The sequence below is a fragment of the Toxorhynchites rutilus genome, chromosome 1 (genome assembly GCF_029784135.1).
Source record: "Toxorhynchites rutilus septentrionalis strain SRP chromosome 1, ASM2978413v1, whole genome shotgun sequence".
Taxonomy (NCBI): Eukaryota; Metazoa; Arthropoda; class Insecta; order Diptera; family Culicidae; genus Toxorhynchites; species Toxorhynchites rutilus.
The window spans coordinates 191,978,049-191,999,354 of NC_073744.1; the positions used below are offsets into that span (position 1 = coordinate 191,978,049).

General features: G+C 41.7%; 1 protein-coding gene across 7 annotated transcripts in view; it reads right to left on the reverse strand.

Annotated features, from left to right (window-relative positions):
- Positions 1–21,306, reverse strand: part of LOC129762697 (uncharacterized) — a 458,495-nt gene that overhangs the window by 149,292 nt on the left and 287,897 nt on the right. The window lies entirely within an intron of this gene.

Here is a 21,306-nt window from a genome sequence, read left to right on the forward strand (position 1 = left end):
CGGTTATGTGCACACATGAATTGGAGGAAACATTCTGTTTATTTGGTAACACTGACAGTGAACTAGTTCTTCGCAGTGGGGCGATTTGCCCCATCATGATTTGATTGAGAAAATCGCATTGCAAATATGAATTGAACTTTTAACATTTGTTGATTCAAACTCATTCGATAGCTTTAGTAATATTTGAGAATGTTATGAAGTTTCCATAATTTAAATTAGTCTTATAATGCTTTAAAAGTCTTATGGCAGAAGCGGCTAAAGTTGCATTAAATCGGACAGTTTTTCATACATTGCTATATTTTAAAGCGAGATGAGGTTTTCTGTGCTAGCATATATTCAGTTATATTTGCGAAGAAATGAAGTTATGAGCATCGAAAAATCCTGCCAATTATTTCATTTTCCGTGATATTTTGAGAAGGCGCTTTTTACACCCAGTTCCCCTATATCTTCTATCCTTTGTATCGAACGAATACAGCTTTGTATGAGAAAAACTGCTGTCTGCTAGCTGGCGCGAAACAGTAACTTGAATGATGATGATCATGATATGAATGATAGAGGCTTTAAAATTTTTCAGTTCACCCACCTCTAGTTTCGAAAAAGGTCAATTTGGAAAATTAAACTAAAGTCTCGGCCTTGAGAAAGGCCATATGGAAAACTTCGCTGTCGTCTGATCGCTAGCTGGATGAGTGATGAATCGTGAATGCGGTGAAATCACATTGAAAACGGAACTTTGCAATTGAAATTGCAATGTTTTCGTTATTCACAATTTCCGTAGTCCTGATTTGCTATCAATTTCCAATTAGCAATAATCCCACCTCGGATGTTTCTCATTGGGTACAATATCGCCACTGCGCAGAGCTATCTTTTGTGTGTATTGATTCAATTATTAATTAAACTAGTGAATGAATGAAACTATTCACGAATTCAATTGCAAACAAATCCCAATTTCGGTCAATTCATGTATTATGGTAGCAGTTTTCCAGCAAATAGTTATCAACAATTTGCCTAATCATCAAACGGTATGCGTAGAAGTTCAGTGAGCTGACGACATGAAGAGATATCTTCCAATGCAGTCTTGAATAATCGAGCCAAAGCGTTTCATTTGTACCCGTTTTTGTAGACCGTGATAGCAAAACGAATTTCGGAGTGTAAAAATGCTTGCTGTAAATGTATTGCCGACTTGAATGTATCTGCAATGCCGATTTTCCCAACTTCTTGATTTCGGAATCTGTGTTGGGAAAACACATTCCGGTTTTTCAAAAATACAGGCGAATACAAAAGTACCCGTAGTTTGCATCTATTTTGCAATGCCAATTTGCATGTTTTAGAAATCTGTTAGGGAAACATTCCAATTTGCAAAGACGCAAACGAGTACAAAAGTTCTCGTTGCTTGCATCTAATTTGCTATGCCGATTTCCACAGGCTCCATGGTTTTGAAGTCCGTGTTAGGGACCCATCCATCCATTCCAGCGATCGTATCTCAATCGTTGCGCAATCATAACTGAATGGATTTCCGAGCGGCACTCGCTTATATACCGATTGGTGTGATTTGAATAGCCTCTTTTGAAAGCAATTTTAGGGCTATTGAAACAAGTTTTTGGATCAAAAAGACGGGTGGGTAATGTCGGGGACATAACCGGAGTGACGTAGGACTATACAAAGGGGACAGCTTTTGTTCAATATATATTTTAAATATATTGTTTTATTTTCTTCTCCTACGTGAAAAATTTTTTTAGTTAACTGTTTACTCTTTACGAATATGTTGAGGGTTGAAAAGAACCTTTGGTGTTGTGTTTTTGTTATCACTCGATATTCCCATCTTGTTCGGTTAAACCTTCCTGTTTAGCTATTGCGTTTGCCACTCGCCACAGCTTTCACAGTTGGAAAATTTCTTCCCATCCAGCTTGTGACATGTTGTTCAGTAAATTACATTTAATGCGACGTGCCGGAGAAACACTTTGCCACTCACTGAAACTAATTGTTGCCTTGATGAGCGCCGAACCGAAGCTGCTCTGTTCTTGATGCGGGTTTTCTGATTGTCGTGAGCAGCTTTGCAAGCCAACTCGAGCACTCCGACGGCCGAAACTCTATAATCGCTGTTAGGTATACTGGTGCTCCGGCACCAATCCGTTCGGCCTAGTTACCCTTGCGGAGCAATCAGTGAATGCGACCAACAGAGAACTGGAGACCTGCACGGTTCGAGTGAGACTTTGCCTTTCCCTTAACTTGTCCTTCTTTGTTACGTCCACGATGCCGATGCCGTACAACCACACGGGTTTACGGTTTGAAAGAAGATAAGATATTTTTTTGGGATCCGCGTGTTTTATACTCTAGCGGTACACACTCACAGGATAGTGACAAATCGGCAGACTCAGCCAGAGGGGCGAGTCCAACGAGACGAACGAATGAGCGTTAAAAGGGAGCGATGGCAAAAAAATACATTCATTACGATTTGTTCGCTCGTTGGATTCACATGCAGGCTAAAAAGGGTCCTTTTCAGGATCACAAAATTATCTTCAATCTAAAGAGTTTATTGTTTTGTTGTCACTCGATATCCCCATCTTGTTCGGCTAAACCTTGCTGTTTAGCGATTGCATTTGCCACTCGCCTAAGCTTTCACAGTTGGAAAATTTCTTCCCATCCAGCTTGTGACATATTTTACAGTAAATTACATTCAATGCAACGTACCGAAGCGCCACTCAGTGTCGCATTGGAGGCGATTTGAACCTGTAATTGAACATTTGCGATGACAGTGGTACAGTGTCGACTTTCAATGTGCGGTCATAATTTGGATCTCTATGTTTACAAAAATGTCCAACTAAATAAGTCGCATTACATGTCCGTCCAATTAGCTAAATGTCGAACTAATTGTAAATTACTGTACTTTCAATCTGGAAACAATTTAAGAGTTGGTGAAAATTGAATAATCTTGAAAGTCCCCAACTATCAATAAGCTCAGAACTACTGCCAAATTCACATACTCATCAGATCCTGGCAAACAAATTATGAAAACATCAATTTGTGTTTTATTATTATTTTGGATAATGTTTTAGAACGCATTGAACTTTATTTCCTAAACTCTTTTTTGGAAGGTTTAATGGCCCTGAAAAGCACCTTGTTTTATGGAATGGTTCAAATTTAGAAAACTTAGTAATCGTGGTTTTGAAAAAAAACCACTTCGAACGCCCTCGATGCCGCCTTGTTCTGGATTTGCCACCAAAGCAGATTGTAAAAAGAACAAACTTTTTTCTTCTGCTACCTGATGCCGTTTTGCGATTGCGTTTGCCACTCGCCACTCGCTGCAACTGCCTATTGTTGTCTTGATGTGTTCTGTTCTGAATGCGGTTTTTCTTATCGTCGCGAGCAGCTTTACCAGCCAACTCGATCACTTCGGCGGCCGAAACTATATAACGGCGGCTAGGTGGACTGGTGCACTGGTACTAACGCGCTCGGCCTAGCTACCCTTGCGGGGAACTCCATATCAACACGGTTCGAGCGGGATTTTGCCTTTCCCTTCACTTTTCCTCCGTTACCATGTCCAGACATGGCTGCTTGGGTTGGTTTGTTGATGTGTTGTGATGCGAACCGATGTGGTGTACGGTTTGAATGAGAATGATCGTTACGGCATCGGAGCGGGGATTTTTAAGCTGACTGGCTGGCTCGAGAATTACGCATGTGTGAGACTGCGACCAATGTTTCGTTCATTTTTTTCTTTTTCCTTTCCAATCGTGCTTCATTCTATTTCGCTGCTGCTCTGGTTGCCCGTTTTGGTCGGTACGATTTGAGGAGCACAAAATGGACCAATAAAAAATGGGCACATAGTGAATTTTAAGAATGCTTGATATTTCACAATTATTCAATTATTTATCTCAAGAAAAATGAAATGTTATTCGTTATGATAGATGCGTAGATATATTTCCTATCAATTGATGCAAAAACCTTTGCGATCTATTGAGAAATGCTCGAGTTATAAGCGTTCCAAATCTTGCATTTTTTCCTACTTGTTAAGTGCCTAGATTTCCATTTCACCCCCTATATCTTCCGGTTAGACGTAGTCCTACGTCAAAAGTAACAAGCATATAACGCGTAGACATTTTATCTTCCGAATGAAGTGTTTATCGTACCATTTCGTTCAGTTGTTTAGGAGCTATTATCGCTCAAAATCTCGTTCTCCGGCGTAACGCTTCCGTTTTCGAAACTTTGAACTTACACCCCAGTAAATAAATGAAAGACGTAGTCCTACGTCGAAAAGTGCAAGACATTTAAAGATTTTAAGACATTTTAAGCCAATTTGATTTCAGAATGTAGAACTGAGATCCGTTGGGGCAGTTCCGAATCGATCGGGTTCATTACAGATACAGGTTTGATACAGAAAAGCTAATTTTATTCATAATATTTATTTCGGAAATGTGTTTATGTGTTTAGATCCATTATCATTTTCGCTTCACACAAACAGAACGCGAAGTTGCAGTTACAAATTTGCACAACTCGATTGAATATTATTGGTCGAACTTCAGAATGTAAAGTGGAGATCCGTTTGGGTAATTCTCATTCGATTGGTTTCTACAATAAGGGTGAAGGTAAGAGCGGAACGATCAACATGATGGAGTGTCAGTTTCGTGAAATCAAGTTCGGTTTATTTGCCATGAACTGCGGTACATTGATGTTTGGATTCGATGTTGTCTCAATATCTTGCCCTGTCAGTAAAGTGATAATGAGATTTTGCTATGATGCTTGCTCTACCTCTTGGGATTCCATAGAAACGTTTCGTGTCTCCTAAAACCTTCGCATGCCAAATTTGGCTCCATTTGCTTGAATAGTTTTCGAGATATGCAGAAATTTGTCTTTCATTTATATAGCAGCTCCTCTTTAGAGAGGGGAGTGGAGTGTCTAACCACCATAGAAACATTAATTGCACCCTAAAACCTCCACATGCCAAATTTCTTCATTAATTCTAGAGTAATGTAGAAATTTGTGTCCCATTTGTATGGCAGCTTTCCAACTTTTTCCTCTTTTTTCCAAAAATGACTTTTTTTTCAAAAATTCATAACTTTTGAACTACTAGAGCGATTCAGATGTTCGACACATCAAATTAAAGCCAATCTTTGGAAAAAAAAGCCTTGTCTTCTTTGGAAAAATACTAAACCTGCAAAAAGTTTAAATTCTGTTCTCGTTATTATTGATTGTATTCGTTTTTTATTGTTTTCATAGTCTCGAGACCAAGGGCGCTATATTTTTTATATTTTTTCTGAAAAGCTGAGGTTTTTTTCACATTACATATGTCGAAACCAATGAGGCGTTTTTTTCGATTTTGAGTTATGATTTTTCAAAGTTAAGCAATGGTTCGAAAAATGATTTTTTTCTCTTTTTTCCAACACGAAAATTCATAATTTCTGATCTACTGGACCGATTCAGATACATAAAATAAAAGCCAATTAGCTAGTCTTTTTTTAAAGAATATTAGACTTGAGGAAAAAAATAGATTTGGTTTCGAAATTATTTATTGTATTGGTTTTTTTATAGTTTACATGGGGAGACTGGCGAGAGCAGTCAACGAGTACAGACATGGTGTTTGGTCGCTCCGATCCTTTTTCTTTTTTTCCCAGAAGCGTCGGTAGTGTGATGCCAAAAAAAAGGACTATAATTTTGTGAAAAGTTTGAAGCGCTCGTTTGTAAGTGTATTTTCAGCTTTGTGAGTTTGAAGAAATGAACGCTTTAGAAACAGAACCTGGATCCGTTCGTTTGTTGACCTTTGTTTAAATTTTCAAATTTAATGCACCGAAGTGCTAGATTGTATGTGTGTATAGTGCGGAGCAAGATGGGTCTATGGTACTAGGTGAGGCCGTTTCGTCACTAAGTTGGTTAGGGGAGCGGTATATGAAAACAGTACGGAAGAAAGCAGAAGGGGAATTATTTGCTTGTGGCGTGAAAGAGACAGACTGATCACGAGCGAGCTTCCGCACTAGCGTATTGTGTTTTGTTTACAAACAAAACACAGTAGACTTCCAAGATGGCTGAAGAGTGGTTTTAGCAAGTTGGCCCACCTTAGGATATACTTCTAGGCGCCTTGGTGCGGAGCAGTTTTCCGAGCGAAAATCGGAGCAGGAGCGGAGAGCGGAGAATGAGAATCGGCTTTACGGCAGTGAAGATGGATTCTACAAAGCTAAGTGCATATATTTTTTTTTCTCTCTTTCTCTTAAATTATGCTTGAGTTCTTCATGAGCTCAGTTGCGTGTCGCTATTTTTTATTATTTTCATCGTGCGGATGTGTATGTCGAAATGATACCCTTACGATCCAGAATTCCAGACGTTAAATAACGAATCACGATGAATAAAATCCGGATCGTTTGTTTTTCTGGTTTTCACGAGTTCTATTTAGCTTAATTATTTGATATACTGGGAAATCATGAAATCATAAATATTACGTCGCAAAAAGGATATCAAAATTTATTCATCCAGTTGATCAGCTAACATTGTCATTTAATTGAATGCACGGCTCGTGTTCTCGGAAGATCTAGATATTTTTCCGCTGTTTTCAAAGCGTAATATATCATGGAAGCTTCTTCGCATGATCGCCAGCGTTAGTTCAATATCGAGATTTGTACCGAATATACTTGATCAAGGAAGTTATATGGTGATCTACATTATCATTACAGGCGTTTTTATTGTTATTTTTACGCTCTCGGTTACCTTCTCAGGTTTCCCAAATATAGCTCTCCGTCGTTGTGTAGAGCCCAGCGTTGGTCCCTATGGGGGATTTTGATGCGCGCTGATTGGAGGGCGCAGTAGGAAAAAGTCGTGGTTAACGTGTTAAAATCTAATTTCTAAAAATAAAAAAAAAACAAAAACAAAAATAATCGAATTTCTAAAAATCTAAGAATAAAAAATTTAAATCTGAAAATCTGAAAACTTAAAAATTTAAATATTTAAAAATTCTAGAATTTAAAAATTCTATAATTTAAAATCAAAAATTTAAAAATTTAAAAATTTAAAAATTTTCAAATTTAAGATTTTTGAATCACATCACTTACCGCAGTGAATCCTGATTTTTTTTAACCATTCCCACTAACAACTATTCCTTCCATGATAAACGTTAGGGAACCACGCTATAGAGGCGACCCTTCTTGCCTTCGGGCGGCGAATATCATACTAACATTCCTTCCCTTCCCCTGGTGACTGTAAGGACGTGGCCAGCGTCGTTATTGACCGTTTAAAGCTCGAATCACCGAAAATTGCACAACGAGAATGATTTGCTAGTCCCAAGCGTCATTCTGTGTGTTCTTTGTGCAATTTGGTTGGTTCAGGTCAATCACGGAGAGCAACTACGAATTGTGCAGTCTACCCAAGCTCATGCTCAAGCTCAAGCTGGTTTTTTTTATAGTTTACATGGTTTCGGGACCAAGATTTTTTACATAATACATCCAAAATCAGAGATGTGTTATTTTTCGTTTTTTTTTTTCAAAGTTAAAATGTTTTCAGTCTTCGTTCAATATTTCTATGTGACTAGTTTGGATGTATGCGAGTAGAAATCAATTAACTGGAAAATATGTAATTTTCTCGAAAAAGACTGGCTAATTGGCTTTAATTTGATATATCGATTGTCTCAATCGGTCCAGTAGTTCAAAAGTAATACATTTTTGAACAAAGTCATTTTTGGAAAAAAGTGAAAAATGATTTCTTGGACCATCGGTTAACTTTAAAAAATCATAACTTAAAAACGAAAAAAAACGCCACGACATATGTTGTGTGTAAAATCCTCAGCTTTTCAGAAAAAATATAAAAAATATAGCGCCCTTGGACAGTAAAAAACGAATACAGCCGATGATATGTCGATCATCTGAATCGGTCTAGTAGTTCAAAAGTTATTAATTTTTGAAAAAAGTCATTTTTGGAAAAAAGAGGAAAAAGTTGATTTTTCGGACAACCCTGAAATGGAAATGGTCATCCTACTGAAAAAATAAAAAAGTACGGCTCTAATGTTTTGCGATAAAGAACAAAACTAACACTTTTGACGAAAATCTGAGAACCACTATATCGGTTTGGCATAAATTTTCATGACGTTCGGTTCGGTAGTTTCCGAGTCCATAAGAATCAGACAGACAGACAGACCGAAATTCATTTTTATGTATATAGATTTCGTTCGTATTTTGTGGCATACTAGTTCTCAAATTTCGAATTTCTAAAAAAAGGTAAGCGAACGAATTGAGTCAAATAATTCCGTAGGACTATGTTAACAATAAGATCGTGTTTTTGATATCAGCCTTTATAATTCTCGCAAAAGGACTTTAACCCATGTCTATGTATGTCTAACTACCATAGACACATTTATTGCACCCTAAAACCTTCATATGTCTAATTTGGTTTCATTTGCTTGATTAAGTCTCGAGTAATGCAGAAATGTGTGTTTCATTTGTATGGCAGCCTCCCCTTAGAGAGGGGGAGGAGTATCTAACCACCATTTATTGCACCCTAATACCTCCAGATGCCTAATTTGGTTGCATTTACTTGATTAATTCTCGTGTAATGTAGAAATTTGTGTTTCATTTGTATGGCAGCTCCCCCTTGGAGAGGGGAGAGGGGTCTCAAACTATCATGAAAACCTTATAACGCGTTCCTAGAATGAATTAAGAACACTCTATTTCTTGACATGTGCTTCACAAAATTTGTTGTATTATGAAGGAATAAATGTGTTCAACCCGATGCCAAGACATATTGAACGTGCAACAACATTAGCAGAATTAAAGAGAAGCTGCATTTCATACGTAAAAGCTGTGTTTTCATAACAGCTGAATGATTTTTTTTTTACTTTATGATGGAAATTTTTACTGACGAAGTTTTATACGAACGAATAATTTATGTGAACAGTTTTATGCAGTCTTTTTCGTTTTATTTTTTTTCATTGAATATTGTACCTGATGAAGTTTTTCTAGAATATATTGTGTAGACAATTTAATTATTTTACATTATTCTTTTCTCTATTATGTCTGTCCTGATCTTGGTGATGATGGACTATTTTTATTCTTATTTTGTTGTTTTTATATTGTAGTAGTTGAAAAAATAAATAAAAGTGGTCTACAAAAGTTTGAGCGTCGCGCGTGGTGCAGATACAAAGGGTAAAAATTTAAAAGTTTTGTAAGACCGGTCTAGAAATTTTTCGTAAAAGAAAATTTCTCGATTTCTCTGGCTGAGAATACCCACCTCTAGCTTTGAAAAAGCTCAATTTGGAAAACTAAACTAAACTATCGGCCTTGATAAAAGCCATTTGGATAACCTCGCTGATCGCTAGCTGGATGACTAATGAATCATGAATGATGTGAAATCGCGAATAGCTTGCTTATAATCGATAAATTGAAAATGGACGCAGTTTTGCAATATTTTCTCTATTCACATTTTCCGTAGAACGAACGCTGCATTTGCTATTTTTCTATTTCATAAAAACCTGCCCTGATTCCTAATTTGACACCATTACTGAGAGACGTAGTCCTACGTCGTACGTAGGCTGGTTGGATTGTCGAAAGTGATACAGGCACCTCTAGAGAGCAAATATTAAACCTGAGCCCTCTCCAAGCCTATCGAAGATTCGTGGTAGTTTATCCTAATAGCTCCTCGGCTTTGGAATGGAGCTGTCCACTAATTTGATAGGTCGACAATGTGATTTCAAAATGAAATGAAGTTTGACATTATTCTTGTTTGGCTTTACACGGATAAATGAGCTCGACGAAGTGCATTTGCGAAGATGTCTCCAAAGAGCATATAAATAAATAGTCATCATTGATTGACTAATTGAGACAAAAAGTTGTATTTCATGGTAGTTTTTTTGTAAAACTGATTTTTCTCGCTTATTTTAACAGCAATTGCAATTATCTGCTTTCTTTTTCAACTTGTCAGGAATCAACTGAGTGTGAATTCATATGTGCAGCGTCTATTCATATCGTTTTGATGTGTTGAAAATATGTTTCTTGACAACGCTTAAAAATGAGAACGAAAATGCTGGTCAGAAAAGATAATTTTTATGCAAATTCAATAAGTGATTCGATGAGAAGCACTGACGAAAATAATCTACAGCTGAGTATTGATTGTGACAGGTAAAAAAGTTTCAATTTTTATCAAATAACACCTTCAAAAAACTCAGTCATTAGTACACCCAAAATTGATTTTCAGCTCATGTTTTGTCATCCCGATTTATTACATTAAATGAGCGTAAAAATCGACAGGAAATGCCATGACTCACAAATACTGATAAGCATTTGTATAATATATATGGTACGGTAATATAAATTAATACGAGCGAGCGAAACAAAAGACACGTTTCAAATAAGCTTGGCCACGGCCCAGACCGAGATGGATATAGATTTCCTTTATGCTGGGAAGTGTTTTCATGGAGTAAAATAAGAAAACACTTTCCAATTTCAATTTGTAATGAGATGTAATATTATCACGCTCCTCCCCAACAGCATCATTAGCTATGTGGATAGCGTAATCCTGTAAAACAGTCTTACGTTCCAGTCGGCTCTGGTTCGATTCCCGTTGACGTCGTGTGGACTTTTTTTTTCTTGGGTGCAATCCCAAAAAAGATGAAAAAGAAAAAAGAAAGAGATGTCTGCTTCCATACATAAAAAAACATGTTAAAGCGTTGGGGGACATATGACATTGTTTGCCTATTCGACGCTTCAAGGCACGAAATGACATGTTTTCTGTCGAAAATGAATTGCTTTCTGACCACGCTAGTTTTGGTGTACGTTTGATCAATGTGCCCCCGGATGACGGTACCACACATTGAAGTCTTTCGTAAATCCTATGTCTTTCTGAAAGCACGCCATGCTGCTTTTCGCTTCGTTTCGATTTTAAACTTTAATAGCTTAATTTGTTGTGAATGGGGTTTGATTGTTCTTATGTCATTCTATTCGTAAAAGTTCAAATAGCATGCAGACCATAGTCATTTTCGATATAAAAATATAATTGTTTTCGTTCGTATTTTGTGGCACATTGATTCTCAAATTTCTAAAAAAAGGTGAACGAACGAATCGAGTTAAATAAATTCGTAAGACAACAATAATAACAAGATCGTGTTTTTGATATCACCCTTTATAATTTTTGCAAAAAGACTTTAAGACTGGATTTGAGATACGTCTTTATGAGGACTAGCGGCCCAATTCTATGTTTTAATAAGTTTACCGCAAAGTCATTGGAATAGCTTTGCTGTTGCACTCAAACAGACTCTCGCAACTTATTTTCTTTTCTTTTATTCACTAGCGGCCCAATTCTATGTTTTAATAAGTTTACCGCAAAGTCATTGGAATAGCTTTGCTGTTGCACTCAAACAGACTCTCGCAACTTATTTTCTTTTCTTTTATTCAATGTTTCTTTTTTAGTCCAAATATCTCTATGTCTCGAACATCTACTCTTTCTCTGCGATCAATTGTTGCTCTTCCAATTTTGACTTTGAATTTCAACTCTCTACTCTTCATTTCCTACTATCTACTCTGTACTTTGTTCTCTCTTCTCTCCACTCTCTGCTCTTTATTTTAAACTTTCCACTTTCTCTCCACTCTCACTACTCTCTACTCTCTACTCTTTCTACTCTCTACTTTCTCTAATCTCTTTACTCTCTACTCTCTCTATTATCTACTCTCTACTCTCTACTCTCTCTACTCTATCTAATCTATCTACTGTCTACTCTATCTACTTTCTACTCTCTCTACTCTCTCTATTCTCTACTCTCTCTACTCTCCCTACTCTCTATTATCTCTACTCTCTACTCTGTACCGTCTCTACTCTCTACTCTTCACTCTCCCTACTCTCTACTCTCTCCACTCTCTACTCTCTACTATCTCTACTCTCTACTCTCTACTCTCTCTACTCTCTACTCTCTACTATCTCTACTCTCTACTCTGTACTCTCTCCACTCTCTCTACTCTCTCTACTCTCTACTTTCTACTCTCTCTACTTTCTACTCTCTCTACTCTCTACTCTCTCTATTCTCTACTCAGTACTCTCTCTACTCTGTATTCTCTCTACTCTCTCTCTACTCTCTCTCTCTACTCTCTACTCTCTACTCTCTACTTCCTACTCTCTACTCTCTACTCCCTTTTTTTTTCTCTACTCCCTTTTTTTTTCTCTACTCTCTACTCTCTACTCTCTACTCTCTACTCTCTACTCTCTACTCTCTACTCTCTACTCTCTACTCTCTACTCTCTACTCTCTACTCTCTACTCTCTACTCTCTACTCTCTGCTCTCTACTCTCTCTACTCTCTTTACTCTCTACTCTCTACTCTCTCTACTCTCTACTCTCTACACTCCCTACTCTATAATCTCTCTACTCTCTCTACTCTCTCTATTCTCTATTCTCTCTACTTTCTACTCATTCTACTCTCCTTACTCTCTACTCTCTCCACTCTCTCTTCACTCCTCATACTCTCCCTACTCTCTACTCTCTATACTCTCTACTCTCTCTACTCTCTACTCTCTCTACTCTCTACTCTCTACTCTCTCTACTCTTTACTCTCTCTACTCTCTTTACTTTCTACTCTCTACTATCTCTACTCTCTACTCTGTGCTCTCTCTACTCTCCCTACTCTCTCATCTCTCTACTCTCTCTACTCTCTATTCTCTCTACTTCCTACTCATTCTACTCTCCTTACTCTCTACTCTCTCCACTCTCTCTACTCTCTCTTCACTCTTCATACTCTCCCTACTCTCTACTCTCTATACTCTCTACTCTCTACTCTCTCTACTCTCTACTCTCTCTACTCTCTACTCTCTACTCTCCACTCTCTCTACTCTCTTTACTTTCTACTCTCTACTATCTCTACTCTCTACTCTGTGCTCTCTCTACTCTCCCTACTCTCTCATCTCTCTAATCTCTCTACTCTCCCTATTTTCTACTCTCTCTACTCTCTATTATCTCTACTTTCTACTCATTCTACTCTCCTTACTCTCTATTCTCTCCACTCTCACTACTCTCTCTTCACTCCTCATACTCTCCCTAGTCTCTACTCTCTCTACTCTCTACTCTCTACTCTCTCTACTCTCTACTCTCTCTACTCTCCACTCTATCTACTCTCTTTACTTTCTACTCTGTACTATCTCTACTCTCTACTCTGTGCTCTCTCTACTCTCCCTACTCTCTAATCTCTCTACTCTCTCTACTCTCCCTATTTTCTACTCTCTCTACTACTCTACTTTCTACTCATTCTACTCTCCTTACTCTCTCTTCACTCCTCATACTCTCCCTACTCTCTACTCTCTCTACTCTCTATACTCTCTACTCTCTACTCTCTACTCTCTACTCTCTACTCTCTACTCTCTACTCTCTACTCTCTACTCTCTACTCTCTACTCTCTACTCTCTACTCTCTACTCTCTACTCTCTACTCTCTACTCTCTCCTCCCTACTCTCTCTACTCTCTACTCTCTACTCTCTCTACTCTCTCCTTTCTACTCTCTCCTTTCTTCTCTCTCCTTTCCACTCTCTCTACTCTCTACTCGCTGCTCTAAAAAAACGCACACACAAACACATACACGCACATGCACGCACAAACGCACGTCCTCTGAACACACGATCGGACAAGAGAAGGAGGGACACCCCAGGAGAAGAAGAAGAGCTGAAAAAGGCCAAGAACGATCTGAGTAACGCGAAAGGAGGTGAAAGCAGTGAATGGCGTACTGTCGATAACCAGGCAGAAAAACGCAAAAAACAGAAGGAGAAGAAGAAAAAAGTTGAGCAGGAAAAGAAGAAACTCGGACCTCGAGTGGAGCGAATCAAGGGCGATGCTTTGATCGTTGAAGTGTCAGCAGGAGTATCGTATGCAGCTATCCTTCGGAAAGTGAGAGACGATCCGGAGTTGCAGACACTGGGCGAGAACGTCGTGAAAACTAGGCGCACGCAGAAAGGCGAGATGCTCTTCGAGCTTAAAAAAGATCCAGCGGTTAAGAGCTCTGCTTTCAAACAACTCATTGAGAAGTCACTAGGGGAGGAGGCGAAGGTGAGAGCTCTCTCTCAGGAATCAACCATCGAGTGCCGGTATCTGGACGAGATCACGACTGTTGAGGAATTGAGAACTGCGTTACAGTCACAATGTGACCTTGGCGATGTGCCAATGACAATCCGGCTGAGAAAGGCATACGGTGGGACACAAACGGCCTCGATACGGCTCTCGAAACAAGCTGCGAATAAACTGGTGGAAAAGGGTAAAATAAAAGTGGGGTGGTCCGTGTGCCCGATGAAAGCTACCCCTCGTATGGCCAAGCAAATGGAGAGATGCTTTCAATGCATGGGCTTCGGTCACCAGGCGAAAAACTGCGGTGGTCCTGACAGATCGAAATTGTGCAGGAAGTGCGGGACGGAAGGTCACGTTGCTAGAGACTGCACAAAGCAACCGAGGTGCATGTTGTGCAAGGAGGATGACGGAAACGACCACGTCACAGGTAGCTTCAAATGTCCGGCGTACAAAAAGGCGATTGCGGGTTCGCAGTAATGGAGGTTACCCAGCTCAACCTCAATCATTGCGACATAGCACAGCAATTGTTGTGGCAGTCAACAACTGAAACTAAATGCGACGTTGCAATGATCGCAGAACCGTACCGAGTTCCTCGCGATAACGGAAAATGGGTGGTGGATAAAGCAGGGATGGCTGCAATACTAGTGATGGGAAGGTACCCCATCCAAGAAGTGGTGGAAAGCTCACAAGAAGGTTTCGTGATCGTCAAAATCAACGGAATCTTCATGTGTAGTTGCTATGCACCCCCAAGATGGTCAGCGGAGAAGTTTCACGAGATGTTGGACGTACTCACGGATAAGGTCAGCGGCCGCAAACCAGTCATCATCGGAGGAGACTTCAACGCCTGGGCTGAGGAGTGGGGAAGCAGATACACCAACGCCAGGGGGTACAGCCTACTAGAAGCCTTCGCAAAACTAGACGTCACACTTCTGAACGAAGGCTCTAGCAGCACCTTTCGAAGGGACGGCCGCGAATCCATCATCGATGTAACTTTCTGCAGTCCATCACTGGCGGCTAATACGAAGTGGAGAGTGTCGGAGGGATACACACACAGCGACCACCAGGCAATCCTGTATAGTGTCGGCCAACGGAATCCCGCAGCGGTACGGAATACAAGAACCTTTGAGCGGAAGTGGAGGACAAAGGTTTTTGACAAGGAGCTTTTCGTCGAAGCACTACGCATAGACAGCAGAACTCTTAATCTGAGCGCCGACGGGCTGACAGGAACATTGGGGAGGGCATGCGATACAGCGATGCCGAGAAGACTGAACCCGACGAATGAACGACGTCCAGCCTACTAGTGGAACGAGACACTCAGCATCCTCCGCGCTAACTGTCTACGAGCCAGAAGAAGAGTCCAGAGGGCACGAACCGATGTAGAGAGAGAGGAGCACCGCGCGTCTTTCCGAGCGACCAGAGCCGCCTTGAAACGAGAGATACGTAGGAGCAAATCGAACTGCTATAGGGAGCTGTGTCGAGACGTCGACGCAAATCCTTGGGGTGAAGCATATCGAATCGTGATGGCGAAATTCCGTAGTTCAACGACTCCCATGGAATTATGTTCGGAAAAACTCGAGGTCATTGTGAATGGACTCTTTCCGCAGCACGACCCACCGACGTGGCCACCCACACTGTACGGTGAGGACGAAGCAGAGAACGCACAAGTCACCAACGAAGAACTCATCGCGGTGGCAAAAGGTCTAAAGTTGAAAAAAGCACCCGGCCCCGACGGAATCCCCAATGTGGCCCTGAAATCGGCGATCCTTGCTTTCCCCGACATGTTCAGGGTGGTGCTGCAGAAATGCCTGGATGACGGTCTCTTCCCTGCGGAATGGAAGATACAAAAGTTGGTGCTGCTCCCGAAACCAGGAAAGCCACCTGGAGATCCAGCGTCGTATAGGCCTATTTGTTTGTTGGATACTTTGGGAAAGCTCATGGAAAGGGTTATTCTCAACAGACTGGTGAAATGCACGGAGGATGACCACGGATTGTCGAAAATGCAGTTCGGGTTCCGGAAAGGAAAGTCGACAGTGGACGCTATTCGGACAGTTATCGAGAAAGCTCAGGTCTCGCTTAAACAAAAACGAAGAGGCGACCGTTACTGCGCGGTGATTTTGATTGACGTGAAGAACGCCTTCAATAGTGCCAGCTGGGAGGCCATCGCCGAGGCGCTACACAGATTGAAGGTCCCTGGCTACCTGTACAGGATACTGAGGAGTTATTTCCAAAATCGGATCCTGGTATACAACACAGACAGGGGACAGATAGTGAAGAATATCTCGGCGGGAGTTCCACAAGGTTCCATCCTAGGTCCCACGCTTTGGAACACGATGTACGACGGTGTTCTAAGGCTGAAGCTACCCAGAGGTGTGGAGATCGTGGGCTTCGCGGACGACATCGTAACAACGGTAATCGGCGAGACGCTTCAGGAGGTGGAAATGTTGGCGACTGAGGCTGTAGACATGATCGGTAGTTGGATGGACAGCGTAAAGCTCCAGATGGCACATCACAAAACCGAGGTGCTGTTAGTGAGCAATCGTAAGGCAGTGCTGCGGGCAGAGGTATCGGTCGGAGGACATACCATCGTTTCGAAGCGGGCGGTGAAGTACCTCGGAGTCATGATAGACGACCGGCTGAACTTCAACCAGCACGTCGACTATGCATGTGGGAAGGCGTCAAAGGCCATCAACGTGGTGGCGAGGATCATGCCAAATAGCTTTGGCCCAAGCAGCAGCAAGAGGCGTCTCTTGGCAAGTGTATCTTCGTCGATACTGAGGTATGGTGGCCCTGCCTGGTTGGCGGCTCTGGAAACCCACCGAAATCGGAGGAAGCTGAACAGCACTTTCCGACTCATGGCCATGCGAGTCGTAAGTGCTTATAGGACCATTTCGACAGAAGCTGTGTGTGTAATCGCCGGAATGATTCCCATCTGCATCACTCTGGCGGAAGATAGCGAGTGCTACAAGCGACGGGAAAGCAGAGGTATCCGGAAATTGATGAGAGCGAAGTCGTTGGACAAATGGCAGTATGAATGGGATACGGCAGAAAATGGTAGATGGACGTACAGGCTGATACCGGTACTTTCGACCTGGTTGAACAGGAAACACGGTGAAGTTAACTTTTACTTGACGCAGTTTCTGTCTGGGCATGGCTGTTTCAGGCAATATCTACACCGGTTCGGGCACGCAGTTTCACCCCTCTGTCCGGAGTGTGGAGATATGGAGGAAACACCGGAGCACGTCGTTTTTGTCTGTCCCAGGTTCACCGAAAGGCGCGAGGGGCTGCCTGCACTTCATGTCGGGAATATTGTGGAGGAGATGTGTCGCGACGAGATGATCTGGAATGCCGTGAGCAGTGCAATCACACAAATCATGTCGGAGCTGCAGCGAAGGTGGAGGGCTGACCAAAGTGCTGACAACGTCCGACGGTGAAAGGTGAACAACGGCGACGGCTGTTGCAAGAGATGGTACCTCACGAGAGTAGCTGTGACGGGGTGCGCGTTGTGTTGGAGGGCACCACCTAATCGGCTCTCCGCTGGGAAGAGAAATCCTGCGAGGGTGACTGTGACGGGGCGCGCGTCAAGTTGGAGGGCGCTTCCTAATCGGTGCACGTCTCGACAGGTAAACGGATGCCGATTTAATAACTACGACGGAGTGAGTGTCAAGGAGGGCGTCTTCAAACTGGTGTATACCCCACGAGAGCTGCTGTGATGGAGTGCGCGTCATGTTGGAGGGCACTACCTAATCGGCGCTCCGTTGGGAAGAGAAATCCTGCGAGGGTGACTGTGACGGGGCGCGCGTCAAGTTGGAGGGCGCTTCCTAATCGGTTCACGTCTCGACAGGTGAGAAACCCCGCGAGGGTGGCTGTGACGGGTTGCACGTCAAGTTGGAGGGCAATTCCTAATCGGTTCACGTCTCGACGGGTAAATTCAAAATGCCTGCGAAGAGGACATCAGCGCAGTGGAATTAATAACGAATAGAAAGAAAAAAATATTGAGAAAAAGGGAAGGACAACGCTAGTTAGCGTTGAAAACTCGAGAAGTGCATGAGCACAGCCGCCCCCTGAAGTAGTCGCCTAGATGTGGTCCCAGGGGGAATAAGGCAACGAGTAGAGGGCTTGGTTTTTGTGGTTGCGATCCCCACTCGACGTCTGGGTTAACCCTTCCCAGGTAAGGCTGGTAGAGCGTTCCTCACCTCTTTAAAAAAAAAAAAAAAAAAAAAAAAAAACGCACAAATGAACACATGTACACACGCAGACGCGCACAGTCTCACACACAAAAAAAACGCATCGCAGCGGCTGACTGCTCACTCTCTCTCACTGTTTTTGATTACATCAACCATCCAACTAACCAAAACACACACTCCCGCAAACGCACACGCCCACGTACACGCAAACACACACACGCACACACAAACACATACACGCAAATGTACACGCAAACGAACACACGCAGACGCACACACTCTCTCACACAAAAAACGCATCGCAGCTGCTCACTGCTCACTCTCTCACTATGTTTGTGTTTACGTCAAGAATACGAACATTTACGACCGTTTACGACTGTTCACGACGACCGCGCTTTATTTTTTAGCGATTTTATTTATAGTAAGAATGTTTCTTTTTTAGTCCAAATATCTCTATGTCTCGAACATCTACTCTTTCTCTGCGATCAATTGTTGCTCTTCCAATTTTGACTTTGAATTTCAACTCTCTACTCTTCATTTCCTACTATCTACTCTGTACTTTGTTCTCTCTTCTCTCCACTCTCTGCTCTTTATTTTAAACTTTCCACTTTCTCTCCACTCTCACTACTCTCTACTCTCTACTCTTTCTACTCTCTACTTTCTCTAATCTCTTTACTCTCTACTCTCTCTATTATCTACTCTCTACTCTCTACTCTCTCTACTCTATCTAATCTATCTACTGTCTACTCTATCTACTTTCTACTCTCTCTACTCTCTCTATTCTCTACTCTCTCTACTCTCCCTACTCTCTATTATCTCTACTCTCTACTCTGTACCGTCTCTACTCTCTACTCTTCACTCTCCCTACTCTCTACTCTCTCCACTCTCTACTCTCTACTATCTCTACTCTCTACTCTCTACTCTCTCTACTCTCTACTCTCTACTATCTCTACTCTCTACTCTGTACTCTCTCCACTCTCTCTACTCTCTCTACTCTCTACTTTCTACTCTCTCTACTTTCTACTCTCTCTACTCTCTACTCTCTCTATTCTCTACTCAGTACTCTCTCTACTCTGTATTCTCTCTACTCTCTCTCTACTCTCTCTCTCTACTCTCTACTCTCTACTCTCTACTTCCTACTCTCTACTCTCTACTCCCTTTTTTTTTCTCTACTCCCTTTTTTTTTCTCTACTCTCTACTCTCTACTCTCTACTCTCTACTCTCTACTCTCTACTCTCTACTCTCTACTCTCTACTCTCTACTCTCTACTCTCTACTCTCTACTCTCTACTCTCTACTCTCTGCTCTCTACTCTCTCTACTCTCTTTACTCTCTACTCTCTACTCTCTCTACTCTCTACTCTCTACACTCCCTACTCTATAATCTCTCTACTCTCTCTACTCTCTCTATTCTCTATTCTCTCTACTTTCTACTCATTCTACTCTCCTTACTCTCTACTCTCTCCACTCTCTCTTCACTCCTCATACTCTCCCTACTCTCTACTCTCTATACTCTCTACTCTCTCTACTCTCTACTCTCTCTACTCTCTACTCTCTACTCTCTCTACTCTTTACTCTCTCTACTCTCTTTACTTTCTACTCTCTACTATCTCTACTCTCTACTCTGTGCTCTCTCTACTCTCCCTACTCTCTCATCTCTCTACTCTCTCTACTCTCTATTCTCTCTACTTCCTACTCATTCTACTCTCCTTACTCTCTACTCTCTCCACTCTCTCTACTCTCTCTTCACTCTTCATACTCTCCCTACTCTCTACTCTCTATACTCTCTACTCTCTACTCTCTCTACTCTCTACTCTCTCTACTCTCTACTCTCTACTCTCCACTCTCTCTACTCTCTTTACTTTCTACTCTCTACTATCTCTACTCTCTACTCTGTGCTCTCTCTACTCTCCCTACTCTCTCATCTCTCTAATCTCTCTACTCTCCCTATTTTCTACTCTCTCTACTCTCTATTATCTCTACTTTCTACTCATTCTACTCTCCTTACTCTCTATTCTCTCCACTCTCACTACTCTCTCTTCACTCCTCATACTCTCCCTAGTCTCTACTCTCTCTACTCTCTACTCTCTACTCTCTCTACTCTCTACTCTCTCTACTCTCCACTCTATCTACTCTCTTTACTTTCTACTCTGTACTATCTCTACTCTCTACTCTGTGCTCTCTCTACTCTCCCTACTCTCTAATCTCTCTACTCTCTCTACTCTCCCTATTTTCTACTCTCTCTACTACTCTACTTTCTACTCATTCTACTCTCCTTACTCTCTCTTCACTCCTCATACTCTCCCTACTCTCTACTCTCTCTACTCTCTATACTCTCTACTCTCTACTCTCTACTCTCTACTCTCTACTCTCTACTCTCTACTCTCTACTCTCTACTCTCTACTCTCTACTCTCTACTCTCTACTCTCTACTCTCTACTCTCTACTCTCTACTCTCTCCTCCCTACTCTCTCTACTCTCTACTCTCTACTCTCTCTACTCTCTCCTTTCTACTCTCTCCTTTCTTCTCTCTCCTTTCCACTCTCTCTACTCTCTACTCGCTGCTCTAAAAAAACGCACACACAAACACATACACGCACATGCACGCACAAACGCACGTCCTCTGAACACACGATCGGACAAGAGAAGGAGGGACACCCCAGGAGAAGAAGAAGAGCTGAAAAAGGCCAAGAACGATCTGAGTAACGCGAAAGGAGGTGAAAGCAGTGAATGGCGTACTGTCGATAACCAGGCAGAAAAACGCAAAAAACAGAAGGAGAAGAAGAAAAAAGTTGAGCAGGAAAAGAAGAAACTCGGACCTCGAGTGGAGCGAATCAAGGGCGATGCTTTGATCGTTGAAGTGTCAGCAGGAGTATCGTATGCAGCTATCCTTCGGAAAGTGAGAGACGATCCGGAGTTGCAGACACTGGGCGAGAACGTCGTGAAAACTAGGCGCACGCAGAAAGGCGAGATGCTCTTCGAGCTTAAAAAAGATCCAGCGGTTAAGAGCTCTGCTTTCAAACAACTCATTGAGAAGTCACTAGGGGAGGAGGCGAAGGTGAGAGCTCTCTCTCAGGAATCAACCATCGAGTGCCGGTATCTGGACGAGATCACGACTGTTGAGG